Here is a 17,264-nt window from a genome sequence, read left to right on the forward strand (position 1 = left end):
CATCTGCAAGTGGGCCTCAGAGAAAAAAATTAAAGCTCCTGTGAGTGGAAATAAAATTGTGTCCCATAGAGGGATTTTTAAAAATAGTCCAGATAAAAGTGATAAAGAGATGCTTTCACATCTCAGAAAGAAATTTACCTAAGAATGACTGACTAAATTCATATAAAAATGAGAAACCTAAGAGCATCAAGGTCAAATCCTTTTTTTTTTTTTTTACTTTACAATATTGTATTGGTTTTGCCATACATCAACATGCATCTGCCACGGGTGTACACGTGTTCCCCATCCTGAACCCCCCTCCCACCTTCCTCCCCTTACCATCCCTCTGGGTCATCCCAGTGCACCAGCCCCAAGCTTCCTGTATCCTGCATCAAACCTGGACTGGCAATTTGTTTCTTATATGATATTATACATGTTTTAATGCCATTCTCCCAAATCATCCCCCCCTTCACAGAGTCCTAAAGACTGTTCTATATATCTGTATCTCTTTTTCTGTCTCTCATACAGGGTTGTCATTACCATCCTTCTAAGTTCCATATATATGTGTAAGTATACTGCATTGGTGTTTTTCTTTCTGGCTTACTTCACTCTGTATAATAGGCTCCAGTTTCATCCAGCTCAATAGAACTGATTCAAATGTATTCTTTTTAATGGCTGAGTAATATTCCATTGTGTATATGTACCATAGCTTTCTTATCCATTCATCTGCTGATGGAGATCTAGGTTGCTTCCATGTCCTGGCTATTATAAACAGTGCTGCGATGAACATTGGGGTACATGTGTCTCTTTCAATTCTGGTTTCCTTGGTGTGTATGCCCAGTAGTTGGATTGCTAGGTCATATGGCAGTTCTATTTCCAGTTTTTTAAGGAATCTCCACACTGTTCTCCATAGTGGCTGTACTAGTTTGCATTCCCACCAACAGTGTAAGAGGGTTCCCTTTTCTCCACACCCTCTCCAGCATTTATTACTTGTAGACTTTTGGATCGCAGCCATTCTGACTGGCATGAAATGGTACCTCATAGTGGTTTTGATTTGCATTTCTCTGATAATGAGTGATGTTGAGCATCTTTTTCATGTGTTTGTTAGCCATATGTATGTCTTCTTTGGAGAAATGTCTATTTAGTTCTTTGGCCCATTTTTTGATTGGTCATTTATTTTTCTGGAATTGAGCTGTAGGAGTTGCTTGTATATTTTTGAGATTAGTTATTTGTCAGTTGCTTCATATGGAAATACAAAAAACCTCGAATAGCCAAAGCAGTCTTGAGAAAGAAGAATGGAACTGGAGCAATCAACCTACCTGACTTCAGGCTCTACTACAAAGCCACAGTCATCAAGACAGTATGGTACTGGCACAAAGACAGAAATATAGATCAATGGAACAAAATAGAAAGCCCAGAGATAAACCCACGCACCTATGGACACCTTATCTTTGACAAAGGAGGCAAGAATATACAATGGATTAAAGACAATCTCTTTAACAAGTGGTGCTGGGAAAACTGATCAACCACTGATAAAAGAATGAAACTAGAACACTTTCTAACACCATACACAAAAATAAACTCAAAATGGATTAAAGATCTAAATGTAAGACCAGAAACTATAAAACTCCTAGAGTAGAACATAGGCAAAACACTCTACATACACTCAACATACATCACAGCAGGATCCTCTATGACCCACCTCCCAGAATATTGGAAATAAAAGCAAAAATAAACAAATGGGATCTAATTAAAAGTTTCTGCACAACAAAAGAAACTATAAGCAAGGTCAAATCCATTTGAAAAATTAGCAAAATAAAACATAGAGAACATAGGCAAAACACTCTACATACCCTCGACATACATCACAGCAGGATCCTCTATGACCCACCTCCCAGAATATTGGAAATAAAAGCAAAAATAAACAAATGGGGTCTAATTAAAATTAAAAGCTTCTGCACAACAAAAGAAACTGTAAGCAAGGTCAAATCCATTTGAAAAATTAGCAAAATAAAACAGGAATAAGAAAAATAACATCTCTACAAAGAACTTGTGTTTGAAAAACATACTCAGAGAGGACTAATTTTGAAATAAAATATTAAAGTACTCAAGATAGACCAAAGCTTTCTCAAAATTGTATCCTGTCAATTATATACTTTTATTTTGATTAAATGAATGAGATAATACTCAACATAAGTGAATAGTTTCAAACTTCTTTATATCTCTTTTTTTAAAAATACTGATAATTAGTGGGAAAGACTTAATATGCTAATCTCATTTTGTCTGCCTGCCATTTTTGTCAGTAGCTAAGAGTATGGAGATATTGAGTTAAATTTCCATATTACAGTGAGAATAGTAGATACTTCCTTTTCTGTGTTTGATGTTAATTTTAATTTTGTATATGACACAGAGACATGACAACCTTATAGTATGTTCAAACAACATTTAAATTATTTGTTATATTACAGAAGTACAAAGGCAGTTAAATGCCCCAAAGTTAAAAATCAAGAAGGAAAATGAACAGGAAATTATTTCACTTTTTTTTTTTAATTACACAAGCAGCATTTCTGTATGAGCCTGAAGTATTTCTGATTATTAGCAAGTGACAGCTCATCTTTAAAGAGGAAGATTTACACTAAGCTAGAAATCTTTTTCTTGTAATAAAAGCTGCAATTGCTTAAATAAGTTACAAAATGCAATTCTAAGCCTTACATGGTATCAGACCATTGTGCTGGCTTGAAAATATTTGTCATAGATTTAGGTTTTGGAAATAGACTTGATATGATGATGTCTATCACATTTAAAAGTATCCTGTATCTTCTGTCCTCAAAAATAAATATTTTTAATTGCATTGTCATTGTATTTTCTCACCACTAAAATAAAGCTCTTCACTTTTATGAGGATTTTCCCTCTCTCATTAGTAAGCACTTTGTATATCTCTTAAGATAATAAACAAATATGCATCATTTTCTCTATCTTTGAAACGTTTTAATGACAAAGTTAGTGCACACTGCAGAAGTCATATATATATAATTTCATATGTGCATGGATTATATATATATATATATACACACACATATATATATATGCCATGACTACAATTGCAAGGTTTATTTTGACTTTAATTTTGTGTGATTTAAGAATGACTTCATAAAGATGATTCACCTAAACACACAGGAATGCATCACTAAATTTGATATCTGAATATCACTAAAAATTAATTAGGATTATTTATCATGTGAATATAGTAATATCCCTAAAGAGTGGGACATAGTTTGAATAGTTTTCCATGCTCCCAAAATTCTCCAGAGTGGTTGCAGAAAGTATATCTTTGAAGAATAGAGGAAATACGCCTTGTCTCATAGAATGACAAAGGAAAGAAAAATCACTGCCTAGCCTGCTGATTTTCTCATTCTGGCTCTGGAGCAAACAATCACAGGAACAAAGAATTTGCATGGTTTGACAATTTAGCAGGGCTGATTCATCAATAAACACCTTGACAAAAGGATAACTGCAGATTTTTTTTAACTCAGTCATGGGCAGTGATTTTCTTCCCTTCAGAAAATCTGAGATATCAAAGAAAGCAGCATCTGTCTCCTTTTAGAAAACACTGCTGTGATCGTCTCTCTCAATGAATCCACAGGACAAAAATATTCCAAAAAGCATTTGGTTAAAACTAATGCAAACATATTTTGTAAAGTTTTTTGAAAATGGGTAAATTATCTAAATGACATAGGAGATGGTTAAATTATTACTTTTGCCAAATAATATATATTCATATTTCTAAGTATGTTCAAGGTATAAATTCATGATAGTTTTGTCTTTCTGAGTATTTCCTTCATGATAACTTTCACAATATACTTCATGATAACTTTTGGATACATTAGTGCTAACCAACGGCTTTTTGGAATATGTTTGTCCTGTAAGTTCATTTGGAGAGAAAATCATAGCAGTGTTTTCCAAATTGCTTTTTAATTTGTCTTCTCTTTTCAGTTCTCTTGTAGATTCTCCTGATCCAATTGCTCATCATGTCTAAGCTGTTGAGAACTTCATTGTGACTTCAAAGCATACACTTTCTCATTTGCAATCCATATATTTCAATAAAAATTATCGGTTATATACAATTTGGGTATAAATCCTCATTTACAGGTTCACACCTCTTGCTTAGGTACAATTACTAATAGTGCCATATTTCATTCGGAAATTATCCCAGTTTTATGGGTAAATTATATGGTCACCCTCATTCAAAATCAAGTATATCACTCCCAGACTAAATTTCTGAAATTCCACCACATTTTTTCCAAGTGCAAAATCTGCAATTATATTCACTAGTTTGAGTGGGTTTTTCTTTTGTATATTGCATTATATATAAGAGAAATATTTAAATCATTCTGATTTTAAAGTATCTTCCCATTCTCCAGTATTTGTTGGTAGTAACTCAATAAAACTAGACTAAGCTTCCACATATTTAAAGGACTATTTATTCACTAAATAATCCTTAAATCTTTCCTCATTTGTAGCTTTGATTCTCTGAAGCAGACATACAACAATATGGTTGTCAGGAATTCATCTGAAATCTTTATACCACTTTCCACCATCGTAGTGATTTCATTTAAGCCTGTGCCACTATGATGTTTATATCTGTGCTTCTGATTTCTTTTAGAGTATTTATTTTCTCTTAAATCTTATTTAGACAAAAAATTTTAAATATAAGAAACGAATCGCCAGTCCAGGTTTGATGCAGGATACAGGATGTGTGGGGCTGGTGTACTGGGATGACCCAGAGGGATGCTACAGGGAGGGAGGTGGGAGGGGGGTTCAGGATGGGGAACACGTGTACACCCGTGGCGGATTCATGTTGATGTATGCAAAACCAGTACAATATTGTAAAGTAAAAAAAAAAAAAGAAAAGAAAAGAGGATACCAAATAGAAATAACCATATTCCTATCATCCAGAATTGAAAAGCTTAATAATACTTGTTTCCTTCAAGTAACTATTTAAGTTCATACGGTAGAATATTATAGAAACATTTGAAGTAAACTTTGACCAATTTTTAATTATTTTTACTTCACTTCATCCTCAAATGATCTTTAATATTCTTCTCAAAAAAAAAAAAACTAAAATAAATCTGGGGTATAAACTCATTTTTAATATACATATATCTAGATAGAATATATAACATTATGTGACTGAGATTTTTTAAGATTTTTTTTTAGGACATTTTTAAACTCTTTTTGAATTTGTTACAATATCGTTTCTGTTTTATGTTTTGGTTTCTTGGCCAGGAGACATGTGGGATCCTGGCTTCTCAAAAAGGGGTCAAATCTGCACTCCCTACATTGGAAGATGAACTGAGCTTTTATGACTGTTTCCAAAATACAGTTGAGGAAATGTTCCCTTTCTACTCACAATGTACTTTTGAGCTGTATCTTTAGTTGATGGATGCTGGAGCTGGCTAGTGTTGGCTTGAAAAAGCTCATTGATTCATTTTCACATCAGTAGCCTGAAATCAGCCACAGCTTATTTACAACGTGGTAATGGCAAAACACTACGAACCAGGACTTTATTTTTTTATGAACTGACTATATTTCTCATGTATCTCATTTTTCATTTGACTATTATGCTTTTTATAAACTTGCTAAGTTCAATGAGCTGCTGCTTTATACATGGAATTGTTTTCCTTTCTTTCATCTCTCTCTTGCTCTCCCTCTCTCACTTGGCATCATACATAATGTCACCTTGTGTATACTCCTGGAAACTTGAACAGGAAGTGAAACTGCTGAATTCCTGAGTGTGCTTCTTGGGTTTCAACCTGACTGCAGCTAAAGCAGCATAGGTACACAGGTTCTCATTTCTCCCCTCCTTGACAAAGCCTGACATTTTTCAGCTTCCTGTATTCTGATAATCTTATGGGTGAAATAGTATATCATTTTTGTTCCTTTCTATTTCTTTTATAAGTTTGATCTCTTCATTCAGTTATTTTAAATGTTTTTCTTCTGTTGCATGGAAGAAAAAAACGTTCCTAGTGCAAGAATGGAGAAGGCAATGGCAACCCACTCCAGTACTCTTGCCTGGAAAATCCCATGGGCGGAGGAGCCTGGTGGGCTGCAGTCCATGGGGTCGTGAAGAGTCGGACACGACTGAGCGACTTCACTTTCACTTTTCACTTTCCTGCATTGGAAAAGGAAATGGCAACCCACTCCAGTGTTCTTGCCTGTAGAATCCCAGGGACAGGGGAGCCTGGTGGGCTGCCGTCTATGGGGTCGCACAGAGTTGGACACGACTGAAGTGACTTAGCAGCAGCAGCAGTGTGAGAATTGTTTCATTTTCTTTAAGTGTATAAACCTTAGCTGTTCCCTTCCAGGATTAAAACAATTGCTTGCAATCAAGAAACATGCTTTTAGTTTAGCTTTGATTTTCATCAAGAGATGGTGCTAGTACGTGAATTTCATTTCTCTTATTCACTCTCTGTGTCAGTGATTTATCCCTTCATCATCTACTCATTCATTCAATGAACATATAATGAGAACTTTCTATGTCAGGCACTATTCTAGATTCCAGGGATTTAACTAAGAATGACAAAAAAAGCAAAAATAGACTGAATGAAGCTTCCAGTTTTGTAGTGGAAATCTATCTAGAAGTAAGATGTATCAGAAAAAATGCTTTTATTATAATGGTGAGGATTTTAAGAGGAACATCAAGTGGGAACAAAGTCACTAAGGGAGGGCTATAATTTTAAGTTGAGTGGCCCAAGGAAGGTCTCACAACAAAGGTTACATTTGGGCAAAGCCTGGAAGGATACAAGTGAGCAAATCATACAACTGATTTAGTACGTGCTAAAAGGCAATGGCACCCCACTCCAGTACTCTTGCCTGGAAAATCCCATGGACGGAGGAGCCTGGTAGGCTGCAGACCATGGGGTCGCGAAGAGTCGGACACGACAGAGCGACTTCAATTTCACTTTTCCCTATCATGCATTGGAGAAGGAAATGGCAAACCACTCCAGTGTTCTTGCCTGGAGAATCCCAGGGACGGGGGAGCCTGGTGGGCCGCCGTCTATGGGGTCGCACAGAGTCAGACATGACTGAAGCGACTTAGCAGCAGCAATATAAGAATTAGAATTCTTGGAGAAGGAAATGGCAACCCACTCCAGTATCCTTGCCTGGAGAATCCCCAGGGACAGAGAAGCCTGATGGGCTACAGTCCATAGGGTCACAAGAGTGACACGACTTAGCAACTAAACCACCACCACCACAATATAAGAATGATCAGCTAAAGTTCAAAGGCATTGTTTGCAAAATCTAGTAGAATTTTCAGCAGTGATAGTACAATAGCTCCCTTTTAAGATGAAAGGGAAAAATAAGTCATAAAAAACAAAATTACTTCAAAGAGACCAAAAACCTATCCCTAAGGAGACTTATTCATCATTACTATGGACATATTTAGAAAAAACAAAAATCCCTTTGTGCCCAAGCCCACCTTTCTACTTCATATTGTTTTACCAATAGATGATTCCTTTAGATGGATGCAGCTATTATGATAAAACTAGTGTAAAATTAAAATATAATTTTAGTCCATGCTGGTTAAAGTCAAATGGAATATAAACCATTATTCTTTCAGAAAGTATTACTGCAGGCATTTTCACCCATGCCAACCAATCTTCTGATTTGCCATTAATAGACATTTATTAGGGACATTTATATACAAATAAAAATATGAGAAATTAAACTCCTCAAACTGTTGTTACAATAAGGGAAAAGGAAAATTCCTTTCTCTCTGCTTATCTCCATGTTCCTCTCATTTCTGATCACTTAGTGAAGTTGCTCAGTCTTGTCTGACTCTATGTGACCCCGTGGACTCTAGCCTTCCAGGCTTCTCCATCCATGGGATTTTCCAGGCAAAAATACTGGAGTGGGTTGCCATTTACTTCTGCAGGAGATCTTCCTGACCCAGGGATCAAACCCGGGTCTCCTGCTTTGCAGGCAGACTCTTTACCATCTTAGCCATCAGGGAAGCACCTATCTAAATGTTTGGACCTTGTTTTTCCCAAATCTCTGAGAATAATTGTCCAAAGGTAAGGATGTCAAGGAAATGAGGATTCTCTGATTTGACCTTATACTCAGAAGTCCCAGAAGCCAAATATCCTTGCCCATAATTCTGTTCTGAATGCATAACTTCATTTGGTGAAAATGACCTTCCCCTAAGTGCATCTAGTCATTGGGTCTGTGTCTGAAAAACCTAATTTGTACTAGAGTTTTCTGGGTTCTTAGTGCTCTTCTTGCTGCTGCTTCTTTAGTTGTATGGCTCCATTCTTACCAACAAAATGTGACAAAGGTCTGTCTAGTCAGAGCTATGATTTTTCCAGTAGTCATGTATGGATGTGAGAGTCGGACCATAGAGAAACCTGAGCACTGAAGAATTGATGCTTTTGACTTGTGGTGTTGGAGAAGACTCTAGAGAGTCCCTTGGACTGCAAGGGGATCCAACCAGTCCATTCTAAAGGAAATCAGTCCTGAATATTCACTGGAAGGCCTGATGCTGAAGCTGAAATTCCAATACTTTGGCCACCTGATGTGAAGAACTGATTCATTTGAAAAGACCCAGGGCCAGTGCACTGGGATGACCCAGAGGGATGGTATGGGGAGGGAGGTGGGAGGGGGGTTCAGGATGGGGAACACGTGTACACCCATGGCGGATGCATGTTGATGTATGGTGAAACCAATACAATATTGTAAAGTAAAAAAAATAATAATAAAAAAAAAAGAAAAATTTAAGGTGGGAGTAGAAGGGGACAGCAGAGGATGAGATAGTTGGATGGCATCACCAACTCTACAGATATGAGTTTGAATAAGCTCCAGGAGTTGGCAATGGACAGGAAGGCTTGGTGTGCTGCAGTCCATTGGGTTGCAAAGAATTGGACACAACTGAGGGACTGAACTGAACTGACTGAACTGAAGGTACTCCTGTTGGTTGCATGGGCTTCCCTGATGGCTTAGTGGTGAAGAATCCACATGCTACTTCAACAGATGCTGATTCAATCCCTGGGTCAGGAAGATCTCCTGGAGAGGTAAAAGGCAACCCACTCCAGTATTCTTGCTTGGGAAATCCCATAAACAGAGGAGCCTGGTGGGCTACAGTCCAAGGGGTTGCAAGAGTCAGACACAACATAGCAACTAAAAAACAACTGGTTGCTTGAGGTTTTACCTGCTGGCCAGCCTTCACCTCTACTGTAATACCTACAGATAAACAAAATAACTACTAGCAAGTTCTACTGTCTGGTGTCTTACTTTCCAACAGATGGTCTTGACCCTAAACATATTATTTTCCCATACCCTGAGACTCATCTAATTTTCAGGACATGGAGCTATTTTTGCCCTCTTTAGATCACATACAAGATATTATACCATCAGTGGTACAAATGAACATATTTACAAAACAGAAATAGAGCCACAGATGTAGAAAACCAACATGGTTACTAGAGGGGAAGTGGAGAGAGGGATAAATTGAGAGACTGGAATTGACATATACACACTACTAAATATAAGAGAGATAGATAATAAATATGCCCTACTGTATAGTACAGGGACATTTACTCAATACTCTGTAATAATCTACATGGAAGTGTGAAGTGTTAGTCATTCAGTAGTGCCCGACTCTTTGTGACTCCATGGACTGCAGCCTACCAGGCTCCTCTGTCCATGAGATTTTCCAAGCAAGGATACTGGACTGGGTTGCCATTTCCTTCTCCAGGGAATCTTCCCGAACCAGGGATCAAACCCAGGTCTCCTGCACTACAGGCAGATTCTTTACCAATTAAAATCTACATGTAAAAATGAATCTATAAAAGAGTGTGTATGTATATATATATATATATATATATAGGTATGACTGATTAACTTCGCTGTACTGCAGAAAATAACATTGTAAATCGACTATATCCCAATAAAAATTTCTTAAAATATTATACTGTCATCCTATAAATACAGTATATATAAATTTAAAGGATATAGTAAAATTAAACATGATTCATAAGGTTTATTCTTATATTTACCTTTACAAATAAAAATATTATATTAGTTAATATATAGGTCTTTTTTTGAGTGTATACAGCACTGGTGGGTTCTATATGAGACTGTAGCCCATTTTAGATTGCAAATAATATGGTTTATGAAATAAAGCATATACACTAGAGATAATGAAAGAACAATATAAATAAGCATATAATTTTGCAATTATGAATACATTAATTGACTCCTTATTATGTATTCAATATTCTTCTGAGTTTTGAGGTGACTACAAATAAAAGAATTATTCATCAAGGAGCTTAGGAGAAAGATAGCAATCAAACAGGTTCAGAATGGTGAGTAAATTGATGTGCCTAGATGTACTCATATACCTAGAAGACTTTGAGCAGGGCAAGGTTAGGAAGCCATCCCTGGGTAAGAGTATCAAAGCTAATACAGAAAGATTTAAGGCAAAGAGGATTTCAGGCAGAGAATGTGCAAAAAACTGATGGTGCTAAGTTCATGTATAAATTCTACAAATACTGAAGACATGATGCTCATTCAATCTTACCTTCTAGATCAGTTCAGACATTAATCAGTTACACAACCTTGGGAAAGTTGGTTGAACATTTTGAAACTGACGTTATTCAACCACATAAAGAAGTGATTAGACTCAGCTGTCTCTTCAATTCTTTCCAGTCCTCTGTGGTTCACTTTTCCATAAACAAGGAGAGAAAAACAGATATTAATGAAATGGAGCAGCACCCTATGGTCCTTGCCCCCCATGCCCTCCATCTGTCTTCTGTCTGTGGAAAAACTTAAGCCAAAGACTAAGTTTAATCAGAGAAATGAGAACATGCAGAAACAAAGGAAACTAGTCAAATAATAATAATAATCAAATAATAATAGCTTAGTCATTAAGCAAAGGACATTTAGTTTCTTCTCAAGGGCTACAGATAATATTCTGAGCCATATCGTGTAACTATCTTCTAGATACTAAAACCCCCACCAGGTGGAATGAGTTAACTACACAATGACCAGACTGTAGCCATGGCATAAGCTGCCACATTTACAGGAATTGGCCTTGGAGAAATGGAAACAAACCAGCTCTGGGACTGAGAATTAACTGTACCTAAAACAATGAAGATGATGCTGGTCAGATTACTAGTTTCAAGATGACTATCAGAGTTGCCTGTGCTCTTTCTGCACATAGCTCTCTCCCTCTATCTGTAAACACTCTTGCCCACTGACTGTCCAGGGCAGAGGGTGGAGGAGTCAGCCTTTGGATGGGCATTCTCCTTCCCACACTGGTTGGCAGCATTCAGAATAAAGAAACTTTTCTTTGCCACCAACCTGGCCTCTTTACTGGCCTTTGAGTGACAAGCAGCCAGACTTGGTTTGGTTACATTGGGCTAATGAAATTAATTTTAGCCTCTATCTTGACCTTAGATAACCAGACACAACTATAATGAAAGTCTCCTGGTTCTGCATTCACCTCTTAGCTTCTGAAAAATAAAAAATAAAAATATAAATATAAAAAAGAAAGAAAAGAAAGCTTTCTTCATGATACTCTCCATGATCCCAAAGTCTGCTATAAACTTTCCACCCTCGAGTCTGTGTGGGTTTCATTCCCACTCTCTGTAAGACATTTCTCACACTCTCCCTTGCATTAAAGTCATTTTCAAACAGGTCTTTATTTTCCTAGAGAAGATTAGACACTTCCCTTGAATACATTACTAAGGGCCTGACTCACCTTACACCTTGTTTGAAAAAAAAAAAAAAAAGTCCTAAACAGTGCTTTTAGAATAATGGCAAACTGTTACCAGACCAAACCTATGCACAGCAAAGCCACTCTAATGACACTGGGTTGCAGTGAAGGAGAGTGCAGGTCTATTTTGTGGCACCAAGCAAGAAGTACAAGGCAGCTAGCACCAGAAAAAACAAACTTTTCTAAGCAGCTCAGCAAAGCATTTATAAAGGCCACGTAGGGGAGGGATGTCCCAGAGCACATGATCAGCTCATGCACAGTTCTCTGATTGGTTGATGGTGAGGAGATAAGGTTGTTGCATAGGTGTTAACTGTATCAGTACTTAGGAGGTGCCACTAGGTCTGGGGGCTTATGATCAAGTAGTTAATTTCTTCCATCTGGTGATAGTCTTAACCACTGTAACACAACTCTGAAAGTATGTATCACATGCCATAATCTGGGTACTTGAGAGAGAAACTAAAGCAGAGAATATGGGGCAGGGTCTGTCTCCAGAAGCACCCAGAGGGTCCTGCTTATATACACTACTTCATAATACATTTATAATTAATCATTTAACAAAAAGTGAATTATAATATATACTCAATATAAAATGTATCTTTAAAAAAGCAAAATAACACTTGTTTAATTGATGATTTAATAAGATTTGTTAGTGCTATTTTGAGAAATGTTTTTACTATAGATTTTTAAATTATCAAAACAACTCTCTGTAAACAGGTTCAAACAGTGTAATTAGTTAACTTACATTAGACGGAGTACATATTCAATAGCGTTTCTGCAGTACTTCTTCAGATTAATTTTTTTCACATGAAGCATGATGATAATTTAAATCAGTTGTTTTATTGCTGCCTTATTTGCAATAAAATTCTAGGGGTCATATGAATATAGATTGGATAAATATAATTTTAAACCATTATGTGTATTCATACTAAAAGGCAGGGGATAAGAAGGAAATTTTTAATAATTATACTCTACCCATTACAAAATTTAAATTGATTTGACTTCAGGATGAAGGCTAAAAGCATATTCAATGTATTAAAAAGCACAAATCTACATTCTATTGTTCAACACACTGTTATTACTACTAGTACATCATTTTCTCTTCAGACTTTCACTGCAGAAAGTTTTAAGAAAATGATTGCAATCAATCTTTTAATAACCTGATTGCAGTTCTTCTAAAGTTCTATTATCTACGGCTAAGGGAGTTTTAGTCCTTTGCCTCAGTTTTCTTATGCAAATAGATAAAGATCTTAACTAAATCACAAATTCAAAGTCTTTTTTTTTCCCCCCTCAGAGTTGTTCTCTGGCCCTCAAAATAACACTAGTAGAGAAGAAAGAGGGGCCAAAATGGTAGTAACTTACTAACCTTCTGGCTTGAACATTTTAAACTCAGATGTTTTGATACTTTTATTTCAGTTGTAAGTCTAGGTAGTGTTTATTGTAAGTACTGGTTTCTGTGAAAAGAAAGACAAAGAGGAAAGAGGAAAAAAAGAGGAAAATAACTTAAACCACTAAAATGAATCATATCTTACATTTAAGATTGTTGTTTAATTATTAACTAATTAGCAGTTTTAGTTTTACTTCTATTTCTCAAAAGAATGTGTTAGTTGACAAATTACTCATTTTTTTCTTTTTAAACCATTATTAAAAAAATTGACATATAGTTAATTACAATATTGTGTTAGTTTCAGGTATACAATAAAGTGAGTAGATATATATGCATAGATATCTGAATACAGATATTTATTTTCTGATTTTTTAATTATATGTTATAACAAGATAACAAATTCCTTGCATTCCTATACATAAACAATGAGAAGACAGAAAGAGAAATTAAGGAAACAGTCCCATTCACCACTGCAACAAAAAGAAAAAATACAAAGAAAGAGAAAAAAACAACAAAAGAAAGAAAAAATAGGAATTAATTTACCTAAAGAAAGAGAAGACCTATATATAGAAAACTATAAAACACTGATGAAAGAAATCAAAGATGGTACAAATTAATGGAGAAATATAACATGTTAATAGAACAGAAGAATCAGTATAGTGAAAATGAGTATACTACCCAAAGCAATCTATAGGTTCAATGCAATCCCTGTTAAGCAACCAATGGTATTTTTCACAGAACTAGAACAAATCACTTCAAAATTTGTATGGCAATACAAAAAACCTTGAATAGCCAAAGCAATCTTAAGAAAGAAGAAATGGAGGAATCAACCTGCCTGACTTCAGACTGTACTACAAAGCTACAGTCATCAAGACAGTATAGTACTGGCAAAAAGACAGAAATATAGATCAATGGAACAAAATAGAAAGCCCAGAGATAAATCCATACACCTATGGACACCTTAACATTGGCAAAGGAAGCAAAAATATAGAATGGAAAAAAGACAATCCCTTTAGCAAGTGGTGCTGGGAAAACTGGTGAATCACCTTTTGTAACACCATACACAAAAATAAACTCAAAATGGATTAATGATCTAAATGTAAGATAAGAAACTATAAAACTCCTAGAGGAAAACATAGGCAGAACACATGCTGACATAAATCACAGCAAGATCTTCTATGACTCTCTTCCCAGAGTAATGAAAATAAAAGCAAAAATTAAAAATTGGGACCTAATTAAAATTAAAAGCTTTTGCACAGTGAAGGAAACTATAAGCAAGGTGAAAAGACAGGGTTCAGAATAGGAGAAAATAATAGCAAATGAAGCAACTGGCAAATAATTAATCCCAAAAATATATAACCAGCTTATTTAGCTCCATACCAGAAAAATAAATAATCCAATCAAAAAATGAGCCAAAGAACTAAACAGACATTTCTCCAAAGAAGACATACAGATGGCTAACAAATACATGAAAAGATGCTCAACATCACTCATTGTCAGAAAAATGCAAATCAAAACCACAACGAGGTACTATCTCACACCGGTCAGAATGGCTACTGTCAAAAAGTCTACAAACAATAAGTGTTTGTTGGAGAGGGTGTGGAGAAAAGGGAACCCTCTTACATTGTTGGTGGGAATGCAAACTAGCACAACCACTATGGAGAACAGTGTGGGGATTCCTTAAAAAACTGGAAATAGAATAGGCAAACGACCTAGCAATCCCACTGCTGGACATACACACTGAGGAAACCAGAACTGAAAGAGACACATGTACCCCAATGTTCATCACAGCACTGTTTATAATAGCCAGAACATGGAAGCAACCTAGATGTCCATCAGCAGACGAATGGATAAGAAAGCTGTAATACATATACACAATGGAATATTACTCAGCTATTAAAAAGAACACATTTTAGGCAGTTCTGATGAGGTGGTTGAAACTGGAGCCTATTACACAGAGTGAAATAAGTCAGAAAGAAAAACACCAATAGAGTATTTTAACATATATATATATATAATTTAGAAAGACGGTAACGATGACCCTACATGCAAGAGAGCAAAAGAAACAAAGATATAAGAACAGACTTTTGGACTGTGGGAGAAGGTGAGGGTCAGATGATTTGAGAGAACAGCATTGAAATATGTTATTACCATATGTAAAATACATCACCAGTCCAAGTCTGATGCATGAAACAGGGCACTCAAAGCTGGTGCACTGGGACAATCCAGAGGGATGAGATGGGGAGGGAGGCAGGAGGGGAGTTAGGGACAGGGGGACACATATATACCTGTGACTGATTCATATCAATGTATGTAAAAAACCACAACAATATTGTAAAGTAATTAACCTCCACTTAAATAAATTTTAAAACATTGACACATAGTTAATTTATAGTATTGTGTTAGTTTCAGGTATACAATAAAGAGATTAGATATATGTGCATAGATACCTGAATATAGATGTTTCTTTTCAGATTATTTTCCATTATGTTATAGCAAGATACTGAATATAGTTCCATGTGCTATACAGTAGGTCCTTTCTTTTTTTTTTTTCTTTTTTTTTAAATAAATGATATAATAGTACATTTTTTTGAGACCTAATTTATTTTATTTTCACTTTAATCCAAAATTATTTTGCAGATATCTGTTATGGTGCTATTATGGTGATATTTTAACCTATCTATAAAGCAGTCTTTCTTTGTCTCATAAAGTAGTGTTCTCCCCACAAATTCTACTTTATCTAAAATTAATATTGATGAGTAAGTGTTAATATTTCTGTATATGCATTGATTTATTTCAATATCTATTCAGCCCCATGTTATTTTTTCTAATATGTTATTGTTGATTCTGTTCTATTATTTAAGCTTTTTTTTTAATCTTGTGAAGAATGACAGCTTTTATGTTTGTTCTCTTTTAATATTTTTCCTCCTATCTTCTCTCACTCTTTATTGAATCTTGGAGAATTTTAATGACTAAGCATTTCACTGGTCTGATTTTCAACTCAATTCTTTTTCTATTCACTCCAAAGTGAATTTTAATTTTGTTTTGAAATTTGGGTTTTCCTATTGCACTATATTTTTATCAAGTCTCTTCTTTTGTGTCTTTACTTTCATCTTAGATTTTCCTTTCATAAATGTCTGCATTTTTTATAAGCCACATCTTGTTGCCCTCAATTGAATATAAATGATAAAAGAAAAGCAAGTTTATTTTAATCCATTCCTACTTTTTTTTTTTTTTTACTTTACAATATTGTTTTGGTTTTGCCATACATCAACATGAATCTGCCACAGGTATACACGTGTTCCCAATCCTGAACCCCCTCCCACCTCCTTCCCCATACCATCCTTTTGGGTCATCCCAGTGCACCAGCCCCAAGAATCCTGTATCATGCATTGAACCTGGACTGGCAATTCGTTTCATATATGATATTATACATGTTTCAATTCCATTCTCCCAAATCATCCCACCCTCTCCCTCTTCACAGAGTCCAAAAGACTGTTCTATACATCTGTGTCTCTTTTGCTGTCTTGCATACAGGGTTATAGTTACCACCTTTATAAATTCCATATATATGCATTGGTATACTGTATTGGTGTTTTTCTTTCTGGCTTACTTCACTCTGTGTAATAGTCTCCAGTTTCATCTACCTCATTAGAACTGATTCAAATGTATTCTTTTTAATGGCTGAGTAATACTTCATTGTCTATATGTACTACAGCTTTCTTATCCATTCATCTGCTGATGGACATATACCATTCTGGAACTTGCCTTTTTTGTTGTTGTTTTGGCTATACTACACACCCTTGCAGGATCTTAGCTTTCTGGACCAGGGATTGAACCCATGCCCTCTGCATTGGAAGCACAGATTCTTAACCACTGGGCCATCAGGGGAGTCCCTGTTTATGTATTTTATTTAGAGTAGTGTGTATCTGTCAATCCAAAACTCCTAATTTATCCCCCTGTCTGGGCTATCCCCTTTGATAGCCATAAATTTGTTTCCTGTGTCTGTGAGTCTATTTTTGTTTGTAAGCAAGTTCATTTGTATCATTATTTTAGATTCCACATATAAGTGATAGCATATAATATTTGACAATATCACATCATATATCTGACATAATATGATAATCT

The 17,264-nt window shown here is 35.6% G+C and overlaps 1 long non-coding RNA gene across 1 annotated transcript in view; it reads right to left on the reverse strand.

Annotated features, from left to right (window-relative positions):
* Positions 1-11,918, reverse strand: part of LOC129652813 (uncharacterized) — a 32,309-nt gene extending 20,391 nt beyond the window's left edge. Inside the window, exons 1-2 of the long non-coding RNA XR_008714754.1 lie at positions 11,738-11,918; positions 10,556-10,697 (exon numbers count right to left, since the gene is read on the reverse strand). This is a non-coding gene — a long non-coding RNA (uncharacterized LOC129652813). The remainder of the gene's footprint in view (positions 1-10,555; positions 10,698-11,737) is intronic.
* Positions 11,919-17,264: the final 5,346 nt, after the last annotated feature.

The sequence above is a fragment of the Bubalus kerabau genome, chromosome 5 (genome assembly GCF_029407905.1).
Source record: "Bubalus kerabau isolate K-KA32 ecotype Philippines breed swamp buffalo chromosome 5, PCC_UOA_SB_1v2, whole genome shotgun sequence".
Lineage (NCBI taxonomy): Eukaryota > Metazoa > Chordata > Mammalia > Artiodactyla > Bovidae > Bubalus > Bubalus kerabau.